Source organism: Eretmochelys imbricata, chromosome 11 (assembly GCF_965152235.1).
Source record: "Eretmochelys imbricata isolate rEreImb1 chromosome 11, rEreImb1.hap1, whole genome shotgun sequence".
Taxonomy (NCBI): Eukaryota; Metazoa; Chordata; order Testudines; family Cheloniidae; genus Eretmochelys; species Eretmochelys imbricata.
Window position 1 is genome coordinate 82,380,867 of NC_135582.1, and position 24,033 is coordinate 82,404,899.

At 43.2% G+C, this 24,033-nt stretch overlaps 1 protein-coding gene and 1 long non-coding RNA gene across 4 annotated transcripts in view; one reads left to right on the forward strand and one right to left on the reverse strand.

Annotated features, from left to right (window-relative positions):
- Positions 1-24,033, forward strand: part of ADARB1 (adenosine deaminase RNA specific B1) — a 259,164-nt gene that overhangs the window by 148,824 nt on the left and 86,307 nt on the right. The gene's annotated exons all lie outside the window — the stretch shown is intronic.
- Positions 837-22,119, reverse strand: LOC144272496 (uncharacterized). The gene is made up of 3 exons (XR_013347574.1): positions 21,998-22,119; positions 17,715-17,861; positions 837-1,196 (listed from the first exon to the last, which is right to left on the reverse strand). It is a non-coding gene; the product is annotated as an uncharacterized LOC144272496 (long non-coding RNA).

Genomic DNA, 24,033 nt, shown 5'->3' on the forward strand with positions numbered 1-24,033 from the left:
GAGTACTTACCAAAATAAAATATAAACACACAGGCTAAACTCTCAACCCTATTAGACTGGGCAACATCTAGATTAAGCAGTTTTTCTCATCCCACTAGATATTGCAGTCCTTAATATACAGGTTTGTCCCTTAAACCTGTGCCAGTCTCCTCTGTTGGAGTCTTCAGTCTTCTTCTGAGTGTCTTTGTTGCTTGCAGCATATGCAGGGGCAGGAGAAAGGCCAAGCATGGAGTCCCATGTTCTGTTTTATACCCTCAGTCCCATGTACTTGGAGAACACAAGTCAAGGCATGTCTGTTGGGCATTGCTGAGTCCCCAGGCAAGGTTGCGCAATCCCCCTGGTGTGGCCTCATGCAGGTGAGTCATTGACTTGTAGTTCCCTTGCTGGACAATGGCTGTTGATGGCTGTTTGACACCCTGCCTGGGCGTTGGTTACTTTCCTTGCTGTTGTCTCTGGGGAGCTAATATCTGGCTGATTCCCCAATTTACAGCATGTTTTAGGGACAACCATACTACACAATCTCATAACTTCACATGCACTAAAGATATACATATTTAGATAGAACAGTGACTTTCAGCCAATCATAACCTTTTCAACAGGGGAGTGACAGTGGTCAGTTTTTATGAATTTGCAGAGGTGCCAGTTTATATTTTAAAGCTAAAATCTAACAAACTAGGTTTGCCAGTTGAATAAGTGTTATAGCCAGTATAGAATGGAATCTAATAGGACAACATATTTTTATTGAGTTCAACGAGTGTTAGTTTACTAATTTTATTGCTGGGTTCTTTTCAGGTCAATTTACAACTTGAACAGTGTTTCTCAAATCAGACACTAGCTTATTCTTAACCAATCAACAATTTATTAATTCACTCAGAATCACATTAGTATAAAATCAACAGTTCACCACTCAAGTGCAGACACAACCAATTGTGTGTATTGCACACACAAACAATACAGTCGTCAAGTGGTTATCACAGATACTGAGCAGTTAGTTGAGATCTCACTAGAAAGTGTACATAAGGCAAGATAACTTACACTTATTTGTATTATCAAAATAGAAGTGCAATCTTTGAAATTAAATCTCACCACTTCTTATCCTTATAAAACTGGGATGGGGAAGAGTCCTTTCCAGTAGATGGTGATGATGTATAACAAATGTCCGTAATACTCTTCTTATCGGTGACTTTTTATTAGGGCTGTCAAGTGATTAAAAAAATTAATCATGATTAATCGCACTGTTAAACAATAATAGTATACCATTTATGTAAACATTTTTGGATGTTTTCTACATTTTCAAATATATTGATTTCAATTGCAACACAGAATACAAAGTGTACAGTGCTCACTTTATGTTTATTTTTATTACAAATATTTGCACTGAAAATACAAAAAAAGTATTTCAATTCACCTAATACAAATACTGTAGTGCAATCTCTTTATCATGAAAGTTTAACTTACAAATGTAGAATTATGTACAAAAAATAACTGCAAATGTACCAAAACAAAACAATGTGAAACTTTAGAGTCTACAAGTCCACTCAGTCCTACTTCTTGTTCAGCAAATCGCTCAGACAAACAAGTTTGTTTACAGTCAGCCTCACCTCAGTCCCTGGAAAAATCATGGAGCAGGTCCTCAAGGAATCAATTCTGAAGCACTTAGAGGAGAGGAAAGCGATCAGGAACAGTCAGCATGGATTCACCAAGTGCAAGTCATGCCTGACTAATCTAATTGCCTTCTATGACGGGATAACTGGCTCTGTGGATGAGGGGGAAGCAGTGGATGTGTTATTCCTTGACTTTAGTAAAGCTTTTGACACGGTCTCCCACAGTATTCTTGCCAGCAAGTTAAAGAAGTAAGGGCTGGATGAATGGACTATAAGGTGGATAGAAAGCTGGCTAGATGGTCAGGCTCAACGGGTAGTGATCAATCGCTCCATGTCTAGTTGGCAGCCAGTATCAAGCGGAGTGCCCCAAGGGTTGGTCTTGGGGCCGGTTTTGTTCAATATCTTAATGATCTGGAGGATGGCGTGGATTGCATCCTCAGCAAGTTTGCAGATGACACTAAACTGGGAAGAGAGGTTGTTACGCTGGAGGGTAGGGATAGGATACAGAGGAACCTAGAAAAATTAGAGGATTGGGCCAAATGAAATCTGATGAGGTTCAACAAAGACAAGTGCAGAGTCCTGCACTTAGGATGGAAGAATCCCATGTACCACTACAGACTAGGGACCGAATGGCTCGGCAGCAGTTCTGCAGAAAAGGACCTAGGGGTTACAGTGGACAAGAAGCTGGATATGAGTCAACAGTGTGCCCTTGTTGCTAAGAAGGCCAATGGCATTTTGGGCTGTATAAGTAGGGACATTGCCAGCAGATCGAGGGACATGATTGTTCCCCTTTATTCGACATTGGTGAGGCCTCATCCGGAGTACTGTGTCCAGTTTTTGGCCCCACACTACAAGAAGGATGTGAAAAAATTTGAAAGCGTCCAGCGGAGGGCAACAAAAATGATTAGGGGACTGGAACACATGAGTTATGAGGAGAGGCTGAGGGAACTGGGATTGTTTAGTCTGCAGAAGAGAAGAATGAGGGGGGATTTGATAGCTGCTTTCAACTACCTGAAAGGGGGTTCCAGAGAGGATGGATCTAGACTGTTCTCAGTGGTGGCAGATGACAGGACAAGGAGTAATGGTCTCAAGTTGCAGTGGGGGAGGTTTAGGTTGGATATTAGGAAAAACTTTTTCACTAGGAGGGTGGTGAAGCATTGGAATGTGTTAACTAGGGAGGCGATGGAATCTCCTTCCTTAGAAGTTTTTAAGGTCAGGCTTGACAAAGCCCTGGCTGGGATGATTTGGTTGGGGATTGGTCCTGCTTTGAGCAGGGGGTTGGACTAGATGACCTCCTTGAGGTCCCTTCCAACCCTGATACTCTATGATTCTATGATTTGCAGGAGATAATGCTGCCTGCTTCTTGTTTACAATGTCACCTGAAAGTGAGACCAGGCATTCAGATGGCACTGATGTAGCCGGCATCACAAGATATTTACGTGCTAGATGTGTTAAAGATTCATATGTCCCTGCATGCTTCAACCACCATTCCAGAGCACGGGCAGCGTGAGGGAGCCCCTGGAGCTCCCTGGTCCCTGCAGATGCAGGGGATCCCCACAGCTCCCGAGCCATCGCAAGCGTCAGGGGAACCCTCGCAGCTCCCCCGTCTGGGGGGAATCCCCCAGAGCTCCCCAGTCCCTGGGTAGCGGGGGATTCCCCACCGCTCTCCAGCTGCCACAGGCGGGGGTCCCTCCCAACTCCCAGCCATGGGGTAGGAGCCGCAGCTCCCAGCCACAGCAGGGCAGGGTGTTCGACCCTCCTCCCTTCCTGTTTTGTCATGGACATTTTTAGTAAAAATCAGGGACAAGTCATGACTTCTGTGAATTTTTGTTAATTGCCTATGACCTGTCTGTGACTTTTGCTAAAAATGTCCTTGACAAAATCGTAGCCTTACTTACAATCTTCTAAATTTGGAGGACCTACTCCATACATTCTTTGATCGAACATAGGCATTTTACAGTATTTAGGACTTACAAGAGACATTATCCACATAGAGAAGGATGTAGATCTGACTCACAATGCAAATAAATATGCAGCTTCTAATTTGGGGTGAAAGACAGCTCTATTTTATTGATCCATGGTCTCTGTGATTTACAAGGAAAACAATGTATAGTTTATCATTTGTGGTGAAAACATGTGGTTTGGATATCTTGGGGTAACAAGTAGCTCATCCAAGTGGACTGTCAATATTATAGCCAATCATTTCTGGTTTGCTTGGCTTGGTAACTTGGAGTTCTTTCCAGCTAGGTTGGCAAGGAGAAAGAGGTTTTAACTATCTGCAAATTATGAGAGATTTTTGCCTAAATGATTAATAATTTTAGCTAAGCCATTTTGTTTGTATTCATGGGGAGAGGAACTCCTGACCTTGGCTGATCTGTGAGTACTTAGACAGAGTCTCATGTGGTGTGAACCATTTTCTTACTTTACTTCCTAGGTGAATTCTGTTTTGGTATAAAAAGAGATGTATAACTCTTCTAATTTTTCAGGGGCAGGAGGAATCAGTAGTTATTAATCATTCAAGGCATATCTGTTTATATATATCCCTTGCATAGGAACTGAGTCAGTGACTGTGCACTACAGCATATTTCTTGTCAAATGCAGTGGGTTTGGTTGCCACACATATTTGCGATTATAACTAAATTATAAAGTGCTGTTGTACTCCCAGTGTATAACTGATATGGTTGGAATTGGTGCATGAGGAGTAGCGTTATGGACAAAGGACAGATCACAAAGTGATTTAGATTTCTCACAAAAGGGACCCCAAAAAAGTGAGATAATTTAGTGAAAAATTGGCATAAGGGTTTATTTTGAACTCTTATTTTTTCTTTGTACTATTCCATTTTTCATGAAATCATCTTAAAAAATTCAAATAGTGCTCATAGTTTACATTCTGCATTCTGGTTTTCTCCATGTCAAAGAGATTTTTACAAAATAAAGTTTTAAGTTTCCTGTTAAATGGAAAACTGTAAGCGAGTCTTCTCTGTTACGGAACTACTGCTACACTGGTCCAGAGGTTTGTGTTATCGTTCCTCCAAACAGCAGGAGGTGGGGACAGAATATTAAGACTCTAGCAGGCTGCTGCCAAAGGAAAGAAGAAAGAAACAGGCCTTGGAGGACTAAAGGAAGACCCTGTGATGCACTGGTTATTAATCCCCTTTCTCTAGGCTTGTGAACTTATCAGATAAAGTGATTTAAATGTAATGTAACTAAGGAAGCCATCAACCTCAAAGATGTTTGGAGAATCTTTGTGAACTCATGTGACGAAGTTTGGATTGGGCTGATCAAGGCCACAAAAAATTAGAGTCAGAACCATAGGTTAGAAGGGACCACAAAGGTCAACTAATCTAACCCCCTGCCAAGATGCAGGATTTGTTAAATGCTGTGTGTGGAATGCTTGTTAAATGGAACACTGAGCACCAAACGCCCGTCAGCTTTGGGAAGTTAGGATTTGAATCTAATTCCAAAACTCGACTTCATAACTCAGATTGCTACCATTATACTCTTTCATCCTTTTGTGAACATCTGACAATTGTTTGCAGTTTATCCATTTCCATTCTCCCAGGTAGCTGAATTTTAAATATGCTTTGAATATGGTATCTCTGCTTCTAATTACACAAAATCAAAGTGTTGCCCTGTTGTCAGTCTAGAGAAATTAATTTTCTATTTACTTAACTGTGAAGACAATTACATTACACAATGTGATAACAGGTAATCTGGTTGGTCATGGCATTAGTCAATGTGGTATATCTTTTGTTGGCTAATTTAATTTTAAATATTCAGACACAGCCTGCGACCTGAAACTTGTGTCACCTTAATATAGATAAATAGATATATGTACAATTTAGGATTGCACTGCTGAGATTGTCCTCTTTAATAGAAGTGTTTTTGTATTTACATATAATCATAAGTCCAAAGCTTGAGTTTTTTGTTTAGTGTTTATTTAGGTTACACTCATTCCTTACTCTGGCACACTCTCACTGACTTCAGTGGGAGTTCATTTGTGTGAGGCCTGAGAAAAAACTGACAACGAACCTCAGCAGTATGGCGATCCAGGGAAGTCCCGGACGACTGGAAAAAGGCTAATGTAGTGCCCATCTTTAAAAAAGGGAAGAAGGAGGATCCTGGGACCTACAGGCCTGTCAGCCTCACCTCAGTCCCTGGAAAAATCATGGAGCAGGTCCTCAAGGAATCAATTCTGAAGCACTTAGAGGAGAGGAAAGTGATCAGGAACAGTCAGCATGGATTCACCAAGGGCAAGTCATGCCTGACTAATCTAATTGCCTTCTATGACGAGATAACTGGTTCTGTGGATGAAGGGAAAGCAGTGGACGTGTTGTTCCTTGACTTTAGCAAAGCTTTTGACACTGTCTCCCACAGTATTCTTGTCAGCAAGTTAAAGAAGTAAGGGCTGGATGAATGCACTATATGGTGGGTAGAAAATTGGCTAGATTGTCGGGCTCAACGGGTAGTGATCAATCGCTCCATGTCTAGTTGGCAGCCAGTATCAAGCGGAGTGCCCCAAGGGTCGGTCCTGGGGCTGATTTTGTTCAATATCTTCATTAATGATCTGGAGGATGGTGTGAATTGCACCCTCAGCAAGTTTGCAGAAGACACTAAACTGGGAGGAGTGGTAGATACACTGGAGGGTGGGGATAGGATAAAGAGGGACCTAGAGAAATTGGAGGATTGGGCCAAAAGAAATCTGATGAGGTTCAACAAGGACAAGTGCAGAGTCCTGCACTTAGGATGGAAGAATCCAATGCACCGCTACAGACTAGGGACCGAATGGCTAGGCAGCAGTCCTGCAGAAAAGGACCTAGGGGTTACAGTGGACAAGAAGCTGGATATGAGTCAACAGTGTGCCCTTGTAGCCAAGAAGGCCAATGGCATTTTGGGCTGTATATGTAGGGGCATTGCCAGCAGATCGAGGGACTTGATCATTTCCCTCTATTCGACATTGGTGAGGCCTCATCTGGAGTACTGTGTCCAGTTTTGGGCCCCACACTATAAGAAGGATGTGGAAAAATTTGAAAGCGTCCAGCGGAGGGCAACAAAAATGATTAGGGGACTGGAACACATGACTTATGAGGAGAGGCAGAGGGAACTGGGATTGTTTAGTCTACAGAAGAGAAGAATGAGGGGAGATTTGATAGCTGCTTTCAACTACCTGAAAGGGGGTTCCAAAGATGATGGATCTAGACTATTCTCAGTGATAGCGGATGACAGGACAAGGAGTAATGGTCTCAAGTTGCAGTGGGGGAGATTTAGGTTGGATATTAGGAAAAACTTTATCACTAGGAGGGTGGTGAAACACTGAAATGTGTTCCCTAGGGAGGTGGTGGAATCTCCTTCCTTAGAAGTTTTTAAGGTCAGGCTTGACAAAGCCCTGGCTGGGATGATTTAATTGGGGGTCGGTCCTGCTTTGAGCAGGGGGTTGAACTAGATGACCTCCTGAGGTCCCTTCCAACCCTGATATTCTATGATTCTATGATATTTTCCTAGGTCTCATTTCTGTGGGTTATTAGGATATTGAATCCATCATCTTATTACTTATTCCTCAAGCCAGTTCCTCGGCTTTAGTGGCATACATTTTACCATTTGGCTCCTTTTTGTCTGCACCTTGTATTTCTTCTTTCTTCTTTGAGTGCTTGCTCATGTCAATTCCATTATAGGTGTGTGTGCCCATGTCCATGGCCATTGGAGCTTTTTGCCTGAATAGTATCCATAGGGTCAGCTGTGGCACCCGCTTGAGTGCCACACTCATGCATACATTTATTAGGTGCTGCCAGCCCTGTGCCCTCTCAATTCCTTCTTGCTGCCCGTGCTGGTTAGTCAGAGCACCTTTCCCTCACCTAGCAAGGGTTAGCGGTTCTTCGTCTTCGGTCTTTGAGCCTTAGGGCCTTGTAAATAGTTTGTTTACAGTAGTTATTTGGTAAGTAGTTGTTAAGTATCAGAGTAACAGCCGTGTTAGTCTGTATTCGCAAAAAGAAAAGGAGGACTTGTGGCACCTTAGAGACTAACCAATTTATTTGAGCATAAGCTTTCGTGAGCTACAGCTCACTTCATTGGATGCAAATAACATGCATCGGATGCAAGTTAAGTAGTAGACTTTGCCCTAGGAGTGGCATGCCCCGGTCTCTGGGCTTTAAGTCCTGCTCTGACTGCAACAGCTGAAGCAGCAATTTCCCAAGGGGATTTTTCTATAGTCAGCTGAACTGAACATCTATCTACATATTATGTGATCCTCCCATAGGAGATATCTCAGCTTCACATGCAACAGACAACATTCTCAGTATGTTGCTTTATCTTTTCGCCTATCTGCCCCTAACCCTAGCCAAAGTGCTAACTAATATTGTGGCTTTCATTGAGCAGAAAAGGGTTCTTATATAAACATTCCAAGATGACCAGCCCATCAGAGCACCCTTCCTGCAGAAGGCACACAAAACAGCTCTTTCACAGTTGATTCTTTTCTGGAGCAACACGGATTGGTCAACTCTGACATATGACATATGAACGGAATAACTCCAAGAAGTCTATATTAATTCTGGGGAGAGTCATAGATACCAAATGCCACACAAGATTATTTCTATAAAAGTTTTTCAGATGCTGGTGGTCACAATATCATCCATTCTCCATTCACATCTAACAGGGCTCTGATGTCTCTTGTCCGGATGATGGTCTCTTGCAAAAGCAGACTGTTGTGAGGTGAAGTTTCACATGTTCTGTCCAGCATTTTCTTATTTTCCTGAGCCCACGAGACCCATCATCCCTGTCCTACCTAGTCCCAATGCCAAAGCAATATTGATATCTTTCTCTTGGCAGCTAAAAGAAAGGAAATACTCAGAGAGCTGGGGTATGTCAGTGTCAGAGAGGGTAGGTGGAGACAATCTACACAAGCTTCAACAGCAAGGAAGCTCATCCAGGAAACAGTTTCATCTGAGGATAATGGCAAAACAGAGCTCCAACAATGTATCAATTAGCTCAAGCTCAGGGCAGTCATGTACTCTAAGAGCTGTAACACCAATCCTGCTCAGCCAAGATATACTGATGATGTTCTACAATATTGACAGTGGCTTGTATCAACAAGGAAACAAGTTTCAGGTCCTGAGACTAGCTATGAGCCTCTAATTTGCTCTGTTCCTACGTGAAGAAAGAAAAGAAATAAAATCAAACAAAATAACAATTTGCTGTCTTTCAAAAACTAACTTAAATAAATATCATAGCGGCTCATTAAGCAAGCAAAGGTTAGATCCAGGAGAGTGGAGAGTCAGACACTGGGATGCCTGCCCATCAGTTGACTTATTTGCATCATCCAGCAAAGGTTTGTGTGTGTGTAGTCTGTTGGTTCGATGATGACATTTTCATGCTATCTTTTTTGTGGATTCTGGAGTGACTCTGAAGTCCAAAGCGTGACGCACGTGCTCGTGAGCAGATAGGGCAGACAAAGTCATTGATGAGCTTCTTGGTAGTTATAGCAGTAGTAAGACGCTTTTCCCTTGCAGCTAACAATTGATTATTTCTGTCCTTTTCAAAGGCTTGAAAAGCTCTGAGTGTTCTATGTCACCATGCTGATCTATTTAACGCAGCCTTCTCAAGATCAGCCAGTTTTATTGCACCAAAGTGTGTGCTGTTCTTGATGCTGTCCTTGTAGTGCTTTCTGGGGCGGCCTTAATTCCGGTGTCTTCATGCCAGTTCTCCATAGAAAATTTTTCTGGAGAGTTGATGTTCAGGCATTCTAATGATGTGTCCAACTCAGCGCAGTTGGGCTTTTATCAGCATGGCCTCGATGCTTATGGCATTTGACTTTTGCAGAACCTCCAGGTTGGTAATTTTGTTCTGCCAGTAGATCCCCAAAATGGCTCACAGAGACCGCATATGGAAGGCCTTTAGCTGTTTGATATGCCATTTGTATGGTGTCCAGGTCTCACAGCTGTAGAGGAGAGATGTGAGCACAAAAGAATTATAAAGTTTTATTTTTGTTGAGAGGGTTATGTTGTGGGATTTCAGGACTTAGTTACGTAGCTTTCCTAATGACTGACAATCTTTCTGTATCCTGTTCATGATCTCTTTCTCAAGAGATCCATCATGGGAGATGTTGCTGCCGAGATAGGTAAAACTGTCAACTTACTTTAGTTGGATTCCACTCATGGAGATGCTCGGGGATATGCCCCAGAGCGGTGATGAGATGATTGGTGCAACCCACAGGCTGATTGTGAGGCCAAACCATTTTGATGCTTCAGCAAAGCGAGCTACGATGCACTGGAGATCTCCCTCCGTGCGTGCTAGGAGGGCACAATCATCCGCAAAGAGTGCTTCTCTTAGTCGTAGTTTTGTTCCTTTTATTTTTGTTTTAAGCCTTGTAAGACTGAGCTGTCGTGTCTTTATCTGATGTATATGCCTCTGTTGAGTCCATTTGTAGCATGATGAGAACTTGGGTGAAGAAGAGGTTGAACAGTTCAGGGGCAAGGACACAGCCTTGTTTGACTCCATTTGAAACGGGAAAGGAGTCAGTGAGATCTCCATTAAAAAGTACTTGACCTTGCATCCCCTCATGAAATAAATGAATGATCTTTATCAGTTTTGGTGGGCAACCAAGTTTGCTAAGGATCATCCATAATCCTTCTCTATTGACTGTATCAAATGCTTTTGTCAGATCAGTGAAAACACTAAACAGATTCATGTTTTGTTCAATACATTTTTCTTGTATTTGCCTGATACTGAAAATCATGTCTATGGTGCTACGGCCAGGTCTGAATCTGCACGAGTCTCGGGTAGATTGGCTTCTGAGACAGCTGAAATCAGTTGGTTCAGGAGCACACGAGCAAAGATTTTTCCAGCAACCAATGAGAGAGATATCCTCCGGTAGTTATGACAGATTATTTTGCTGCCTTTATTTTTAAATAAAGGAATAATTGTGGCATCTTTGAAGTCTTGTGGCATTCCTTTGTTGTCCCAGATGTCAGTAAGGATCTTCTGGAGTGTTGTTACCACGTTTGGAGCTGCAGATTTATATATTTCTGCCAGTATTCCATCTCTGCCCGAGGACTTTCCTGAGCTCATCAAACATATTGCCTTTTCTATTTCTTCAGGTGAGTGTGGTGAGTCAAGGTGGTGCTGAATAGGCTTTTGAGGTATCTGATTAATAGCACTTGTTTCAATTGGGGACGGTCTGTTCAGTAGTTAGCTGAAATGTTCAACCCATCTCTGTTCTATGCCATGTTTGTCTTTGATGACTGTCCTGCCATCAGCCATCATGAGTGAATTGTGCCCACTTTTGAAAGTCCATAGACTAGCTTCAAGGAATCAAAGAACTTTTTTGTTTCCTTTGTTTCTGCATACATTTGAGTGTCTTCTGCTACTTTCTTCCACCATTTATCTTGTATCAAGCGTAGTTGTCTTTGTGCCAGCAAAGGTACAAAAGTTTTATTCAAGATGATGAGAGTAACAGGCCAAAGCAAGGATCATGCACTTTCATCAGTGGCCCAAAACATTGTTTGTATGTCTGTAGTTGTTGCTGCTGCTATATAGAGTTCCATAGGAAAACTTAAAAAGAGAGACAGAGACAGACAGAGACAGAGAGAGAAAGCAGAAGTGGTCCTATGTTGTTGCTAGTCCTCAGATCTAATTCAGGTGGCCCCCTTCTGGAGGAAGGATCATCTCTCACAAGGATCATTTTGACAGGTTTCAGAGTAACAGCCGTGTTAGTCTGTCTTTGCAAAAAGAAAAGGAGTACTTGTGGCTGGATCTAGCTACATGGTAACTAAAACATGCTAATTAAAATAGGTTATTTGCATGTGTTCATAAATACCCATTTAATCCTGAGAATGTATTCCACAAAAAGGGCATTTTCAGGGGCTTGTTCTATCTGTAAGGCACAGTGTAAAATCGTTAGCATGGATCCAGTCACGTCCTGAGTGAAATGTATTTTTGGAGTATATACAGGAAGGTTTTCATGTGGGTCTGAATCTTCACAATGTAATAAACCAAGTGATGGCCATTTCTAGTGCGCTAGAGAGCAAGTGGGTGGAGGATTTTGTTTCACCTGGATGTAGGAAGATTAGTTGCCTCATTTCTTTGCCCTGTGCCAAGAAGTCCTTCTTGGGATCTAAATTTTGTATTAAATGCCCTGACCAAGCATCCCTGTAATCCCTTGTCTGATATGCCTCCCTCCCAACCCCCTGCTATCTTTAAAGTTGTCATCCTGGTTGCAGTCACTTTTCAAGAATCATTTTGGAGTCCTGTTCCTCTCATGACAGCAAAGTTGTGCTGTGAGTGAGTAGAATCCTTAATACCTAACTAAACACTATTCCACAGGTCACAAGAAACTGTCTTTTCCCCCATCTTTTGCCACACATACAAAACACCCTAACCCCGCTCCCCCACACACAAAATCACCCTTCTGGTCTACTCTGCATATCACGAGACCTGTAAAAATCCACATTGGACATTCTCTGTTGTTCTATACCACTCATAAAATAAAAAAGCTGCCAAGGCTTCCGTTTTTAGATGATAAAATTGGTGTATTTCAGAAGCTTTCAGAGGTAAAAAGCAACTTTCCCCCCCCAAAATCTCTCTGCTCATTCAAGTCGATGGAAACCTGAAGGATAATATGCAACATATAAAGAGATGTAGGGTGGCAACCTGGGCATTTGTTGACACCTTCACTAAGTTTTACAAATGAAACATGCATGCCTTATCAGTCCCTGGCGCTGGAGGGAGAGCAGTGCATACTATGCTCGCCCAGTAACACTTCAAACAATACAGAATACAAAAATCTACTCATTCATCCTTTGTTTTCCTCCCTTGAGACACACTGATTAGACATCCCATTGTACTGGATCTGCAGACTTTCCCATTGAAGAATGGAATAGAATGTGTTAATTTACCCTAGGGTTGCCAACTTTGTGCTGGAACCTCCACTGCCCTGCCTCTTCCCCCTGAGGTCCCTCCCCTTCACCTGGGGGCTTACCCCTATTCTCTCCTCTTCCCCTCTCCCCCTCACTTGCTGCTTTTCCCCTCCCTCCCGCCCAGGTCGGGAGGAACTCATCTGTGGAACCGGGGCTGGGACCTGCAGTTGTCCAACACAGATAGGAGGCAGCCTCGGCTAAGTAGGGGCTGGTGCAGGTGATAACCGGTACCTCCCCCACCTGCAGTAACCAAACTTTGGGTGTCCAGTAAGTAGGTCTGACCGGACACAGTCAGGTCCCCTTTTCAACAGGACTTTCTGGTAGCAACCCGGACACCTGGCCACCCTAATTTACCCCAAAATTTCTTTTCTTCTACCAAGAGAATCTGCAGATCCCTCTCACCCAGCACAAGGATAATAATTCTAAGGGAAGGCTTGAATTCTCACATCTTCCTTTGTTTTCTATTTGGTGCACAATTTGTCTTTCTGCTAGTAGCTGGGGTGAAATTTGAAGTTCTGCAGTAGGAAAAGTGTGTGATAATTTCTGTTTATGTCTGATTACCTGTTAATGCTTAAATGAACTAGCTCCATGGAGCAACTTTGGAAGTATCTCAGGCTGCCTTGTTCTCTGGGAGTGGTGTCACTCCTAGCCTGTCTTGATTGACAGGGCCAGTTCTGTCCCCACAGAGCTGCAAACAGAGGTAAGACCCATTGTAAGTGATCCAAAGATGTTACTTCCAGAAGAAAGAAAACTTTTTAGGTAAGTTAAGAATTCTCCTATTTCAGCTATTTCAGCTTTTCCCCCAGGTTTTCTGCTTCCTCTAGAAAAAACACTGGTAGGGGGATTTAGGATGGGCGGAAACTGAGGGTCTCCTTGCAGCATTTCCTTTAACCCATTTTTATCTGATTGGGTCTCTTGCTCGCCAGTGGAATGGATTCCTCCCCTAAACCCTGCAGCTCTGTGGGGATCTACCGAAAGTAAGGTCTATCAACATGGAGACATCATAGTTTTGTGCTGGCCTGGAGTCCCCCTTTGGCTCCTGCCTGTCTCTACGTTCTTGGTTCCAATATAGCCACACAACAGGCTGTATTACTTTTTTACAGCTAGTCTGTAAGGAGATAGTGGAGCTGGAGGTGGAAAACAAGTTGAATGTCCATCCCCTCCCCTTATCTCATCTCAGCTTTCTAGTTCCTAATCCCTGCATCACACAAATCCTGACCCCCAAAGAGTCTTCGCAAGACCCCAAGAAAGGAGTTATGTGCATGGATCTTGCGGGAATAATATGGACCTTGGTACCCTGCTACCAAGGATTCACTGCGAAAGTATGAAGCATGTTGAAACCTCTCCTCGGAGACTGACCATTGTTTCTTCAGTTATGTCAGTGCTACTGGGCAAATGAGTGGGTGTTCTGAGACTGGCTGTCCCAGATCCAGCTCTTCTGCCTGACAGTGCGTGTGGCTGCCCACTAAGTCATCAGGCTTGCTCCAGCAAGGTACTTTAAACAGTTATTTGAAAGGGAAAGCATTGCTAGGTGCTTGCATTTTGCTTCGTGTTGGCTTTTTACATTTAAAAAAATGTGTACAGAGAAATTTGGAGTTAATGGGATCTGAGTAAACGTTGATTTAGATATGGGAGTAATCGGAGATGCCTGTGGACAAACTAATTTGAAAATTCACATCTTCTGAAGGTCTACTAGCATCACACATTTGTGCAGATAATTTAGATAATTAAACAGTATTATCAAGTGGTGACACAGACTGAATTATGAGTGGTATGGACATCAAGCAAACTCACAGATTGGGATGCTTCACTTCTCTCAGGCTATTTCATCTTCCGTCCAAAGTATAATCTCTAATTTCAAAGGTGCAGACACATGCTGTTGATATAAAGCTACAAGAAAAGGAGTACTTGTGGCACCTTAGAGACTAACCAATTTATTTGAGCATAAGCTTTCGTGAGCTACAGCTCACTTCATCGGATGCATACTGTGGAAAGTGTAGAAAATCTTTTTATATACACACAAAGCATGAAAAAATACCTCCTACCACCCCACTCTCCTGCTGGTAATAGCTTATCTAAAGTGATCACTCTCCTTACAATGTGTATGATAATCAAGTTGGGCCATTTCCAGCACAAATCCAGGTTTTCTCACCCCCTCCCCACCCCCACCACACACAAACCCACTCTCCTGCTAGTAAATAGGGTAACAGGGGACACCATCACAGGGCCTAATAACATCAGCCACACTATCAGAGGCTCGTTCACCTGCACATCCATCAATGTGATATATGCCATCATGTGCCAGCAATGCCCCTCTGCCATGTACATTGGTCAAACTGGACAGTCTCTACGTAAAAGAATAAATGGACACAAATCAGATGTCAAGAATTAGAACATTCATAAACCAGTCGGAGAACACTTCAATCTCTCTGGTCACGCGATTACAGACATGAAAGTTGTGATATTACAACAAAAAGCTTCAAATCCAGACTCCAGCGAGAAACAGTTGAATTGGAATTCATTTGCAAACTGGATACAATTAACTTAGGCTTGAATAGAGACTGGGAGAGGCTAAGTCATTATGCAAGGTAACCTATTTCCCCTTGTTTTTTCCTACCCCCCCCCCCAGACATTCTTGTTAAACCCTGGATTTGTGCTGGAAATGGCCCACCTTGATTATCATACACATTGTAAGGAGAGTGATCACTTTAGATAAACTATTACCAGCAGGAGAGTGGGTTTGTGGGGTGGGGGGTATTCACTGCTATTTGCGGTTTAGTTTAAAAAGTAAACCTGAAAAATACCAGTACATATTTATTGGAGGAAGTAATATTAATACTTTGAGCTAAGAAGATATAAGGTGTTATGTAAAGAAGGATTTACAAAAATGAAGTGCCACAACACCCTGTGAACAAATTAGGTAGTATTACAACATTTTACATTTGGAAAAACTGATGCAGGTAGAATTTAAATGATTTGCCTACATTCACACAGCCATGACAGGTAGAGGCAGCCAGGGATACAGCCTAGAACTTCTCATAAATCCCATGTTTAACCATTAGACGCACTTCCCTTAAAATTTGTTTTGTTTTGCCAACGGAGACTGTGCAGTTAGTACTTCTTCCAAACTTTTACTTATGCAATCTTCATACACTGCACACACATTATATTGATATTTTGAACATGATAGTTAAAAGGTCTCTACTATGGGACACATCCTGACCCCTGGATACACAGCAGTAGGAGGCCCCTAATTCTCCATAACAGCTTACCCCCTCCGAAGGATATCTAGGCTGCTACGTAAGATGAATGTGGCATCATGCCAGAGGAGAATTTTATGGCAGGATTTGAAGAAGGGCAAAGTGATAGCTTTGCAGAAGTAGCAGTATAGGAGAGAATGTTGAAAAATTTTACAAATGAGCAGTCAAGACTGGCACCATTTCGGGTGCAAAGGGGGCAGATGTCAATGTCTCTCTACATATGAGATGATAGAAGTGTGTGGATAGGCCATAAAAAACCTTTGAAAGCAAATACAAGTAGCTTTGTGTTTGATTCATTGGAGTGCGGGGAGCCAAAGTAGGGATGGAAAAGGGATGTGTGAGAGACAAGGTTGAGGTGATGAGCCAAGATAAAGTCTTTGCAGCAGCATTATGTGTAGATGTAAATGGGGCAATATGGGTTTTTTCAAGGCCAGAGAGGAGAACTTTGCAGTGGTCAACATGCAAGGTGATGAGGGCATGGATGAGAGTTCATTATCATGATATCTGAGCTCCCCCTGCAATAAGTTGCACAATAAAATAATATTTCACATATGCTCTTTGCAGATAGATGAGTTCTCAGTCATCTTGCTCTAGAAATAAAAAGCATCATTGCCTGGATTTCTTCCAGTCATTTTTCAGGGTTCTCATTATACATGAGAGATTCTATAAATAGGTCACTAGACAGAATTGCGTTCTCTGCTTAGTCATTTGGTTACAGTTAGTGTTCTGCCTAGAAAGAAAATGCTGAATTTCGTCTCCATTCCCCTTTTCTATTTATATGGTTACTTTCCACAAATAGAACTGTGTATGTGATTTATTATCCCATTTTCTGTGGTGTTCAGGTTTTTATTAAGTACAACAGATGTGCATCTGGAAGGTTAACTGATATTGTAAACTGGACAAAAGCTTTATTGTAGAAAGGTAATTCTCTGTGGTCCTAATTTTGCAACATTACACAGTGTCTTTTAGACTTACTCTGTAAATAATTTAGCTGAATTAATCAGACTGCAGTTAATTACTGCCAACCAACTTTGCTATAGTCAATACTTTTTTGAGGGGTTAACTTTTTGAGAGAACTTAAATTATGAGAACAAATGAAGTCATGCATATGCATGCACAAATGCAACTTACCATTATAACTTTTCAAATATACTACTAAGTGTATATATATATATATAACATCATGTATAAGTAGGAGCATTGCCAGCTCATCAAGGGATGTGATCATTCCCCTCTATTTGGCATTGGTGAGGCCTCATCTGGAGTACTGTGTCCAGTTTTGGGCCCCACACTTGGCATTGGTGAGGCCTCATCTGGAGTACTGTATCCAGTTTTGGGCCCCACACTACAAGACGGATATGGAAAAATTGGAAAGAGTTCAGCGGAGGGCAACAAAAATGATTAGGGGGCTGGAGCACATGACTTATGAGGAGAAGCTGAGGGAACTGGGATTATTTAGTCTGCAGAAGAGAAGAATGGAGGGGGAATTTAATAGTGTCTTTCAACTACCTGAAAGGGGGTGCCAAAGAGGATGGATCTAGGCTGTTCTCAGTGGTGGCAGATGACAGAGCAAGGAGTAATGGTCTCAAGTTGCAGTGGGGGAGATTTAGGTTGGATATTAGGAAAAACTTTTTCACTAGGAGGGTGGTGAAGCACTGGAATGGGTTACCTAGGGAGGTGGTGGAGTCTCCTTCTTTAGAGGTTTTTAAGGTCAGGCTTGACAAAGCCCAGGCTGGAATGATTTAGTTGGGGATTGGTCCTGCTTTGAGCAGGGGTTGGACTAGATGACCTCCTGAGGTCCCTTCCAACCCTGATATTCTATTATTCTAAGTTTTGTACAGAAAATTATTTCCATTTTGTAGTCTTCCATTCATGAAAATATTTTGGCAAGTGTTCTGATAATGAAAAAGAAAAAAAAATGATGTACAAGAAAAGAGTTATACCTCAGTTGGGTTGACTCCAGCAGAGCTGCCTTGGTAGTTATCATCTCAAAATGATTTCAGTAGCAGAACTGGCCAATACAACTGTGTGTGATAGCTTAGTTCTTAGTAGGTGTATTAAGTACCTACTCCCTCTCAACCTCACTTTGCCTGTTTTGGGGATAATTCACAATATATTGATCAAAAAAATAGAATTTTAACATTTGCAGTTTTCCTTTGAAATATTGTTGACAATATTAGCATATCACTGGTCTAATTTTCCTTAATAAAAACATTTTTGTCTTTTCAGCATTTTGTAAAGAGCAATTCAAAAGCATTTTGGCACTAACATATACTTTAGGAGCAACCATCTTACAACTACAATATTACTGTGTATATTAGGGATCTCAAACTCAAATCACCACTAGGGCCACATGAGGACTAGTACATTGCCCCAAGGGCCACATCACTGACATCTTTTCATATAAAGATATAAAAGCCCCGCCACCTCTGCCCCCATCCCCACTCCACCCATGAGGCCTCGCCCCACCTCACCTCTTCCCTGCCTCCATTCCAACCCCTTCCCCAAAGTCTCCACCCCAACTCCGCCCCCTCCCTGCCCCTATTCCAACCCCTTCCCCGCCTCTTCTCCACCTCCTCCCCTGAGCATGTAGCTCCCCACTCCCTTCTGGAAAGTGATAAGCGTCACCAAACAGCTGTTTGGCGGTGGGAAGCGCCTGGAGGTTGCCAGAGAAGCAGGGACACAGCGTGCTGTGGGCAGCGGGTGAGAGGAGTTTGGCAGCCACAGGAAATAACTTGGGTCGGGGGTTGAGGAGCCAGGGAGCTTGGCAGGCCGCAGCAAATAACTCCATGGGCCACAGGTTTGAGATCCATAGTGTATATTCTAGTAGAATGCAAAGGTCATTAGATATTTTCTTTTTATATTTTAAAATGATTTTCATGCTTGTAGAAGGGTCTGAGAAACAAGTCTTATTTATCCACAGAAGCTTTACTACATTTCTAGATATTTGCTTTTGTTAATTGACTGTATTTTATTTAGTTATATTTTATTCAGAACATAGTAATTGCTAGACTCCTGCCATTGGGGAATATTGCAATAGTTCTTGCACCTTCTTGTAAAAAATGAGTTCTATTAAAGTGTTGATTAGTGAGACATCAGATAGTAAGATTAACTGAATTTATTAAGCTAGATAACTCTAACTAAAGAATATAACAGCCCATTACAGAAAGGGGTGAGGTTTACCACACCAATCTGGACTCCAGTCTGCAAACTCAACTTAACCCAACTTTGGTCATGCTTTTTCAGGTCTTTATGTGTAACTTGTTTACCTTGTATTACAGTTTGTGGTATAACTGCATGACTGGTACCATCCAGTCATTGACATATGTCAACTTGTTGACAGTACAGCTTATATCTTCCATTATGTTCCAAATTTCCACCATAACAACTTTAACCAACTTACAATAGAGCTTAGATAGTGAAAAACAAATCTTTCATATACCTGTGCTGTGAGTAAAATTCCCCTCAACCATTTCCATTTTCTTATACCCTTTCATGTGATTTCAGTTACAACTTAGCATAGCAGAAAACAATTTACATACAATAGGTTGTGAAAGTATATCATACTAATTTTTTTTTTACTCTATAAAGAGTCTTAACTGGTACATTTCCATCATCTTTCTCTTAGCGTTACTTGCCAAACTTTATGGGAGTCTTGCACGACAATTCTTTTAGCATAGCCTTGGGGAATTCTTGGGCTTTAGGCCTCTGTACTAAAAATCCTCTCAAGCATCTGGTACTGGCCACAGCTGGCGACAGAATACTGGTCTAGATGGAAAACTCTTCTGACCCAGTACAGCAATTGCTGAAGCATGAGAGTTTCTATCTATAAGCATGTGGGACTCACCCCTGCGTCACCTCCTGCTGGTGTCCTGGGAATTAGCTCTAATTCCAGCCTTGGAGCACCCTCTGCAGGCCAGTGTCCTGCTTACACGAGGCCCCCTTGTCCCTCCTGGACCCAGTGCCCCTGGCAGTAACCCTCACTTGCAGGGTCTCCCCACCCAGGGGAACCCCCACCTCCTATCCCCACCTCAGTCTTTGGCTACTGCCCAGTCACTATCTAGCCCCCGTTCACTGGGGCTGACTGCAGTATATAAGCCACTCATCGCAGGTAAGGGGGTTTGGACCTGCTGCCTCTGCCTACCCATGGGCTGCCCCCTGCAACCCCAGTACCTAACTGGCCTTCAACTAGTCCCAGCCTGGGGGGTTTCCAGGCCGGGGTTCCCTTGGCCTTCCCCCAGCCCTACTCCACTCTAGGCACTTGGTTAGGCTCCCCAGCAGCCAGACCCTTCTCTCTCTCTACAGGCAGAGAGAATCTGTTTGGACTCCTGGCTCGCAGCCTCTTATAGGGGCCAGCTGGGCCTGATTGGGGCATGGCCCCAGCTGTTGCTGCCTTCCCCAATCAGCCCAGACTTCTTGTCCCAAGCCACAGCCCTCTCTAGGGCTGTTCTAAGCCCGTGAGGGCAGGAGCGGGTGTCTACCCCGGTACACTATCCTTTCCAAAACTCTTTAAAAATATATTTAGTCACTGTTATTCCCAAACAAAAACTGAAGGAGTTATGGTTATGAGCACATATCAGTAACTTAATGATATAAATGTTACAGGAATGTATTTTGAGGATAATTAGATAGCATAACAAATTTAAGAAAATCACACTTAAGGTTAAACTTAAGAGATATGGAAACATGTTAAGGAGAGGAAATGCACAGTTAAGGCATATGTCAATGGTAACACTGTCCTGTAGGAACTGCATGTAGTAACTATGCAACTGTGATTCATGCATTCTAGTATTGGTGGGCAGAGATTAGATTAAACTGATATTTAAAGATACATTTGGTTGTTGCTCTCTCTATTTTTTCCTCTTATTGTGTTAGTACAGGGTAGTGTTATGATTGTGTTGGCCCTCTCCTTCAGGTCTTGCATGTTGTTTGTGTCTAAAAAAGATTCCATTGTAGGGCTTCCTGCAGGAGGACCAGCAGACTGTCCAAGCTCTTTTCAACTGGAGCAGGGACTTGAATCTGACTCTCTTACATCCCTGGTAAATGCCCTAGCTACTGTGCTATGGAGTCTCCCTCTGGCCCAATGAATATTTAGTTTTTATACAAAGTGGAACAACTTCAACAGGCTAGAGGACATAGCCCCATCCCAAAATACTCAAGCATCAGGGCAGTCACTTGGGATGTGGGTGACCTCGATTCAAGTCCCTGCTCTAACTCAGGCAGAGTGGTGATTCAAACTTAGGTCTCCCACATCCCACAGGAGTGCTCTAACCACTGAGCTGTTGGCTACCATACAGTAGGATTTCACTGTCTCCCCCCTGTCTTTGGGGTGTGTGGTGGGTTTTTTTTTCTTTTTGTGTGAATGGACTGACTTGTCTTAGGTGCCTAACTCCAGGAGAGGATTCACGGCGGAGAATCCTGAGCAGATATAGGCACTTCCTGTCAGCCCATAAGTCAGGTGCATAAAGGCTCAGCTCAGATCAGTAGGAGATAGGCACCAAAATATCTCTGAGGATCTGAGTCTAAGCCCCAGCCCTTTTCTCTGCATTTTACTCCTGATTTGTTTAGGCGGCTCGCTGCTCAGTTGCTGGCTTCTGAGAATCCTTTTCTTAGGTGCCGAGCTTTCCCCATATAATGCATAGGGAGCCTGTGCACTCAACTTCGGGCAGAGAATTGCAGCAGGCAGCAGGGTGCCTGGGAGTTGGGTGTTTCACTGCTCAGCATTGGAATACCTACATACCTTTGAATCTAGCCCAACATGCTGATAGAGTAAGAGGGCCTTTGGTTACTTTTTTTCAACTTAAGACTTCAACCCAGAGTGTAGGCCTAAATTGACTTAATGGCTCTAACTAAAGATGGCACTTAAAAAGCTGCATGGTGCTTAAGGGTTAACACTGTCTGTTCCCATGTTTAGTAGACCTGCTTCCGGGCTGCCTGACACATACGGTGGTAATACTGCATCTAATCTAAATACACCCTTCTCTGTTTAGCAACTATGACATGTAATGGCAGCTTTGGGGTGGGGGGAGGCATCCTTCAAGTAAGGGAGGACAACACTATCACATACACGCCCAGAAGAGAAATTCTGCCCCAAACGCTGAAAGGAAAGGACGTGGCCCTGTGAAACCACTGCCCCCCTTTCCTGCCACGTGTAAAAGGTTCCAATACTGCAAGTTACTTTGTCCCCATTTCCATTTTAAAAATAAAAAAGACCTTCAGCACTTACTGTGGCCTCCTCTCATTTCTCTTCCTATGTGCCATTGTGGTCTGGCTCCTTTCCTCTGCTGCAGCAATCTTTAGAAAGCATGCCAGGTTTCCACTGTCCCTCTACAGTCTCTTATCTTTCCCCTCCAGCCTTTGCTCTATGTGAAATTCTCCGCCCCCGCCCCCCACCATTTTCTCCTCTAATGACTCCTCCCTCTCTCTAACACCACCTCTCTCTAAACTTTCCTTCCTTCCACATCCAAGTCTCCTGGAACACCTAAAACTCCCCTAGTCTCTTCTCCTTTCCCTCATACTTACCTCATTCTCTCCTTTTCCCACCAAAACCCCTTATACTGTCCTCTTCTCTGCAAATCTGCCAATCTCTCCTTTCCCTCATGGGAAATGCCTCATTTCCCAACCTCTTTCCCTGCCTCATACTCCCTTTATCCTCTTTTTCCCCGCATTCACCAGTCTTTCCTCTCTCTTATCCCAAACCACCTGATTCTTCATTTTGATTTTTCTGCTATTTTATTGTTTGTTGTTACACTGTACTAATCAGCGTGATAGTCCTCCTTCTCCCCCAGATCCTCCAGTCTCTCATTCCTCTCCTTCCAAACCACTTCATTCTCCTCACTATGCCTAGTGTCTCCTCTCTATACAAGACTGACTTCCTCAGTCTCTTCTCCCTTTCACAAATCACAGCTCACTTTCTTCTCTTCCCAACCCCCTCCTCCTCCTCTCCCTGATGGCCTGTACTGGTTTCATTTTAAAGCTGTGAACATCGTATGGAGAACTTCACATGCTTTTTTTTCAAGATGAAGTACAAGGAACCATATTTATTATTCATGCATTTCCATTTCCTGCCTTTATAAGAAAATGTGTGTGCTCTTTGATTTGATCAATACAGGCATTTGGTAGGTGCCTGTATCAATGTTTGCAAGAAATGTGTTATACACCTAAAACAGAAATTCACTGACGAGGCTAGTTATGGTCTTTAACAAAAGTGGGGGTTTTACTTAGGGTTCTTTTCAGTCATCATATGCAGTCCAAATGTATGCTGAAACTATAAACACAAAGCATGAATTCCAAATGGAAATCCATTTTTATCAAATTTTTCATTTAATTGTGGTTACTTATAGACTCATAGGACAAGTCTACACTTCAGCGCTACATCAGAATAGCTGCTCCGATGCAGCATTAGGCGTGCTGGCATAGTTACTCTATCTCTGCGAGAATTGGCAGCTATGTTGTGGAGAGAGCGTCTCCCGCCGACATAGCACTGGTGTGGTGGACAGTGCAAAACTTGTGTCGCTACAGGGGGGAGGGTGCTTTTAACACCCGAGTGATGTAAGTTACAATGACTTATGCGGTAGTGTAGACCGGCCCATAGACTTTAAGGTCACAAGGCGCCATCGTGATAATCTATTCTGACCTCCTGCCCATCATGGACCGTAGAACTTCAGCCACAGACTCCTGTAATAGACCCATAACCTCTGGCTGAGTTACTGAAGTCCTCTAATTATGATTTAAAGACTTCAAGTTCCACAGAATTCACCATTTACTCCATTCCAAACCAGCAAGTGACCCATGCCCCATGCAGCAGAGGAAGTCAAAACAAAAATAGGGTCTCTGCCAATCTGACCTGGAGGGAAATTCCTTCCCAACCCCAAATACGGTAATCCGTTAGACCCTGAACTAGTCACCAGGGAAAGAATTCACTGTAGTAACTGAGACCCCTTCCCATCCAGTGTTCGATCTTCAGCCATTTGAGATATTTGCTACTAGCAGTCGCAGATGGGCCACATGCTCGGCCTGCTGGCGGGGGAGGGGTGCTCTGTCCTGCTGCTGCTACGCCTCCCCCCACCCCCGGCACTTCCAACTTGCTCAGCCCCTCCCCCCGGCAGCCGGGCCTGGGCGGGAAGCTGAGGGAGTGGTACAGAGACACTTCTCATGCCAGCTGACTCCCCTCAGGGTCTCTGCGAGAGAGCCCGGCTGGGGAGGTGGCGGCAGCCCACCCCCTCCTCTGCCTGCCTGGGCCCAGCTGTGTGGGAAATGTGC